This window comes from Macrosteles quadrilineatus, unplaced genomic scaffold (genome assembly GCF_028750875.1).
Source record: "Macrosteles quadrilineatus isolate MER2022 unplaced genomic scaffold, UCM_ALF_1.0 Scaffold_7__1_contigs__length_78375512, whole genome shotgun sequence".
Classification (NCBI taxonomy): domain Eukaryota; kingdom Metazoa; phylum Arthropoda; class Insecta; order Hemiptera; family Cicadellidae; genus Macrosteles; species Macrosteles quadrilineatus.
The window spans coordinates 75,489,407-75,495,417 of record NW_026542600.1 but is presented as its reverse complement, the minus strand read 5'-3'; positions in this window follow the sequence as shown (position 1 = coordinate 75,495,417).

Below are 6,011 nucleotides of genomic sequence, written 5' to 3'. Positions count from 1 at the left end.
GGAAGCGGAGAGAGGAACGCGGAGAGCGGAAAAGAAATTAACATGGTGTTCCGCTCCGCTTCTAGGAAAACAGAAACATTAAATTACCTAAGACAAGTGGAGTCCGCTCTCCGCTTCCGCGCCTAGGAAAACCCGGCTTTAGCCCAAGAAAGAAGTCCACAAAATATGTCCAGACAATTTGGAAACATAACTAAAATAATTCTATATATAAATTTTAAAATTAAAATCAATAATTAATTATTTTTATTTAAAAAATCTTCAACTAAAAGGCCGGATATAGTTTTAGCTGAGATTGTACACCAAATATTCAGAAGTAACGCACAAGAGAAATTAAAATGTTAAGGAGTCATTATCTACAGTCATCACAAAAAAATATTTAGGACAAGCAGCATTAAATAAAGGATAGAAATAAATATGTTTCCCTAACGTTAACCAGCCCTAATTTGTGTTTAAAATGGTGTTATAAATAAGAAATTTGTTCTTTTTTTATATTATTTAATATTTCAGAACTAAAATTAATATAAAAGTAAAATGAATTTTTTTGGGTGGAAAACAGAAGCATGAATAGTTATTTAAGTAGGCCTATAAAGTACGGAACTAGATATAATATAAAATTCTAAAAATATGTTCCATAAGTATTTTGAATTAGTTAGATTAGAGCAATCTTAAAAGTAGTAGGAATGTTTGAATTGTAATGAGTGAAAACTATTTGAGCCAGTGAAACTTGGACATTTAAACTTAAACTTAAGCCTTAATTTATTTTGAATACAGTTATGTCAAAAAATCATGTTTAGGCTAATCAGGGAAACACTGGACCGATAAGTGCTAAAGTAAACTACTTTTGAACTAGTATCCCAGGGCTCCCCAGGAGCATTGATTTCCCCTCAGTTCACTTCATTGGGGAATCTATAGTTCGGCCGCTTAGAAAGCGACCTCCTCCAGCATTGGTTTAGCATTAGCACGCAGGTCGTTTTCTAAGCGGCCGAACTATAAAAGACATGTCAGAATAGTAAGCACTGATAATAATCACAATTTTTATTTTCTATCACAATAGTATTGCCATGTCTTTGAAAATAAAGATGTTTTCACCCAATAACAATGTTGATAAGATTAACCATACAGATACTACGGTACTGGAACATTTAAAATAAATTGTAGATAAATTTAAAATTTAAAATCATTTAACAAATTGTTTTATAAAAAAATTATCTCAGTCAGTCATATTTTTTAGGAAAAAACTTCTCATTGGGAAATATTGATAAGTAAACATTAATAAGTGTAATAAAATATCGCAAAATCGACATAATTTTTATAAAAAAGTAGGAAAGTAGGACAAATGTGTAAAAAGTAGGACTTTTCCTACTTTCCTACTAAAAAGTAGGAAAAGTAGGACGACTTGGAGGCCTGATATGTATATGAATTTGAACGGATGGTGTTTTTGGCCTCTGGGGACCTCAAAACGAAAAAGTAAATCGGTCCCGGGTCTAGGTCTTACCATGAGACCTACGGTAATAGCTTATTCCCTATATGGGAAATTCGCTAAAACCAAAATAAACTGTTATAAACTATAGGCAATGAATACAACAGCATTCATTGCTAAATGTTGTACAAGAGAAATTGGTCATGATCTAATAACAAACATAATATTATACATCATGCAACTATTGATAACGTTTCTTAGATGACTAACTTACCAACATATTATTATGTTTCTGTCTGTTGTCAATAATTGTTACTTTAATTAATTTTCTGTTGATTTTATTGTTGAATTCATCGAACTGTACAGAAGTTTTCCTTATTTATGGAGGGTCAAGAGTAAGGAACATAGTGACTGTGATTATAAAAAGACTTAGAGACTTTTGAAAAATACAAAGCAGTAGATTCGAACGTGAACAGAGAAAATATTATGAAAGGGTCGCCGGATTTCTACCCCCGGATATTTACCCCCATGAAAAAACGCCTACGTCATTTTGACGTCACGAGGGGCGGGGCCTATACACGGTCGAGAAACAGCCCGCGACTGGAAATCTACCCCCGGACATCTACCCCCGGACATCTACCCCCAGACATCTACCCCCGGACATCTACCCCCGGAAATCTACCCCCGGACATCTACCCCCCGTGGTCAGCTCTGTCACGTATCGGCCAATATTCATTGTTGTAATTGATTTTATTGACTGTTTTGTGTAAATCAACGGCTCTTCGGTTAGTAATTGCCCTCTAATATCTAGTATTACGCATGTGATATGTCATTGTCTTGTTTAACATTATCTATCTTCCTAATGAAATAGGCTGTAACAGCCCTTTTTCACCCGAACTACTTCACCGATTTTTATGATCGAGGTGTAATTTTAAATCTTAAGATCTAGCGCAACGCAAAATGGTAATTAAAACAATATTTTGATAAAGGGCTTCAAAAGTTTGACCCATAAGCAAACCTTTAAAAGTTCCTTTCCCAGATTTGTTTACATTATCGTCATATGGATAATTTTTCACTACTTTTAATGAAACAGCTGTTAATATTAAAATTGTATTTTAAACAACACATAGAGAGTTACTGAGTTTGTCAAAAAGAAGTATTTACAATGTAGTTTTCTGATTTAAAAATGTATTTTGTTCTGCATCATCTCATGTTCTGCAATACAGTATAACGTTCCATTACGAAATCATTGGAAAATATTACATACAGTAACTATTAAAATTATTACTTATTGAATTATCTTACATCTATTGTACGGCTTGGTGTCTGCATTTTTGACCACTTTTGCTAATATTTTGTCATATCTAAGACAGATCATCATAGGTTCGTAAGATTATTTTCATACATGTTTTCAATTATTGGAAAAGATTTCGATTGTGTAATACAATACAAAATAATTCAAGTGCAGAAGGGCACGTTGCCCATATGAGCCGTGTATATATTTTTAAATTAATAGTGGTTTACAGCAAATGGATTAAATTTGTAATAATTTTTATGAAGAAATATGTGTACGATTAAGTCATTAATCTGCCAAATTGCAATTTATTGCAGACTTGTTAGAGATGTTACTTTGATGTATTCATTCAGCTTAGTGAAAACACAATAGAGCCTTTGAATGTTATTAAACTAACTACATACTACAAAAAAGGTTCAGACCAGGGCTATTTTAATGCGCTTGGATTGAGACATTTATTAATCCGGCTTATATTTTTCTTAGCCAACGAATTATTTATCTACAGAAGAAGTTCATTGTGCTTTTATCCTGTCTACCAAGACACATACATCCAACACATCCAAACTCAATAATACCTATGACGGACGGTGTAAGAAATATGTTATTCATTGAATGATAAACCATATTTTGTAACTAACGCAATAGTCATTATTGTTTCTACACTTATTTATTACTCATTAAACAATGCTAAATACTCACGTTTTTTATAATTTCACTCTGTCACAGTTAAAAGAATTATCGTAAGCCTTTAAAGCAACCGTCGATTTTGACGGGTTTCACCTAGTAATTAATTAATTTATTGGTCAACCAGGGGCAGGGTTTTTATCAACATTTAACTGCACTGTATTTTTACCTCTAGTAATCAGTAAATAACCTCCTTCAATGATATGTATTAAATTTCACGATCTGCGCTCGTGCATGCGCCGTTAGGTGTTACTGTGTGTGAAAGTTGGCCAAACATTTAAATCATTGTCTGGAATAAATCAAATGCTTAAGGGTCAAATTTTTGAAGCCCTTTATCAAAATATTGTTTTAATTACCATTTTGCGTTGCGCTAGATCTTAAGATTTAAAATTACACCTCGATCATAAAGTCGGTCAAGTAGTTCGGGTGAAAAAGGGCTGTTACAGCCTATTTCATTAGGAAGATAGATAATGTTAAACAAGACAATGACATGTCACATGCGTAATACTAGATATTAGATGGCAATTACTAACCGAAGAGCCGTTGATTTACATAAAACAGTCAATAAAATCAATTACAACAATGGATATTGGCCGATACGTGACAGAGCTGACCACGGGGGGTAGATGTCCGGGGGTAGATGTCCGGGGGTAGATGTCTGGGGGTAGATGTCCGGGGGTAGATGTCCGGGGGTAGATTTCCGGGGGTAGATGACCGGGGGTAGATGTCCGGGGGTAGATGTCTGGGGGTAGATGTCCGGGGGTAGATGTCCGGGGGTAGATTTCCAGTCGCGGGCAGTTTCTCGACCGTTAATAGGCCCCGCCCCTCGTGACGTCAAAATGACGTAGGCGTTTTTTCATGGGGGTAAATATCCGGGGGTAGAAATCCGCTACCCCTTATGAAATTGGTTGTCTTTTTAGTAACCAACGTCTTGACCATAGTGAGTGCCGTCGTCGCTCAGACTTATTTCTTTGCTTTCTTGTATCAATTTCTGCACAGGTAAAACGTTCGCGTTCGCGAAATCCTTGCGTGTGGACCCGCCTTTAAGTTTAGTCCAGTCTGCATCCTGACCTTCACCGCGGTATGTGTCCAGCCCGTTTATTTATTGTAATAGGCCTATTAAAACTTTTTATTAGTTTTCGTAATGTCTTTGTCCTGTCCGTGTATGTGAATGTACTTTCAGTAACAAACAATGACAAGGATTTCACCATCCAACTGCGATGTTTTGACAATGGGTTGAAGAGTAAGTTGGTTGGTCTCTCTACACATGCCTTGGTTATTGTTTATGACATTCTAGCTCTCACTGAAACCAACCTTACTCCTGATATAAGTGACTCTGAGCTGAGCTTGGTCTTCCTGGCTTCTCAATATTCAGATGTGACAGAACTAACTGGGGTGGTGTACTCCTTGCTACTTATTTATGTTATTTACAGATTTTATTCCTGAAGGTTTTTGTACTTCTGCTAAGGCTTTTGTGGCTTCCTGACATACATTTGTAACGACCCAAAAGCCGTCAAGGGGTTAAAAGCCGTTTTTAAGTTTTATTTAGAAGTATTAGTTTTTGTTCGGGGTAAACCGCGCCCGCGTTGACAACGGCATCGAAGGAGCAGGCCTACGTCATCATAGTGGGGAGGAAATTAGTTAGCTACCCTGCCGCCAGGAGCGATGGGGAAGAAGGGCCAGAGGAGCCGACCTCGACTTCAGTCGTCCACCCGCTACCGAACCGTCAGTACGCTTGCTGTTTGGAGACAATCCAACAGTCTATAACCTCCTAAATTCTGGTCAATTAAAGATTTCCCCCGTTCCTGGTAGAATCATAAGTCATCAGGTTAGTGTGCTACCGAATTTATTTTGTTTAATCTCGTTTTTAGAGAAGTTTTATTATTTTTATTTTACTGTGCCACAGTCGCGCGCACCCCGCACGCTTTTTCACGTACGAGCACACTACCTTTTGTCTTAAACCAGCTTCGGAAATCAGTTAAGTTGCCGGAACGGTTTATGTACGACTTACCCCGGACCGTCCTACGTAAATTTGGTTTAAAAACCCCGTATCGACTCTGGTGATCGACCGAGTCTAATTTTCCCGACAAGTTTACTTTGGTGATTACCAAGTATAACGACCGAATCACGTTTTAGTTCAGTTTCTAATTAATTAGGCTTATTCGCATTTCAATAGGTTATTCAAAATTCTAAATTTAACTTTACATATTTTTCGAGTGGCTATGATGAGCACTTGTTGAAGGTAAGCTTAACATTGTAAGCATTATTGTTGTAATTAATATTCTGAGCCAATAAACTCGAAACGATAATTAATTAACAAACACGTTAGAGCCCTGGACTATCTCATTGTAGGCTAAGCTATCTGGACAAATTTAAGGTGTGACAGAATTTCAGGTGAGACGACAATTACGTACTTTAAAATCTAATTTTGTCTCTCAACCCGAAATTTCGTCATACATTGCACTCAGCAACTAGTTCCAACACAGTGGTGCCCCCTACGTATAAAATTTTAGATATTGTACAAGTGTGCAGTGTAGAATAAAAAGTAAAATAACATCAACAACATTAAAATGATGATTAAAGAATGCTAAACCCCAAAAAAAAGGTTCAAGG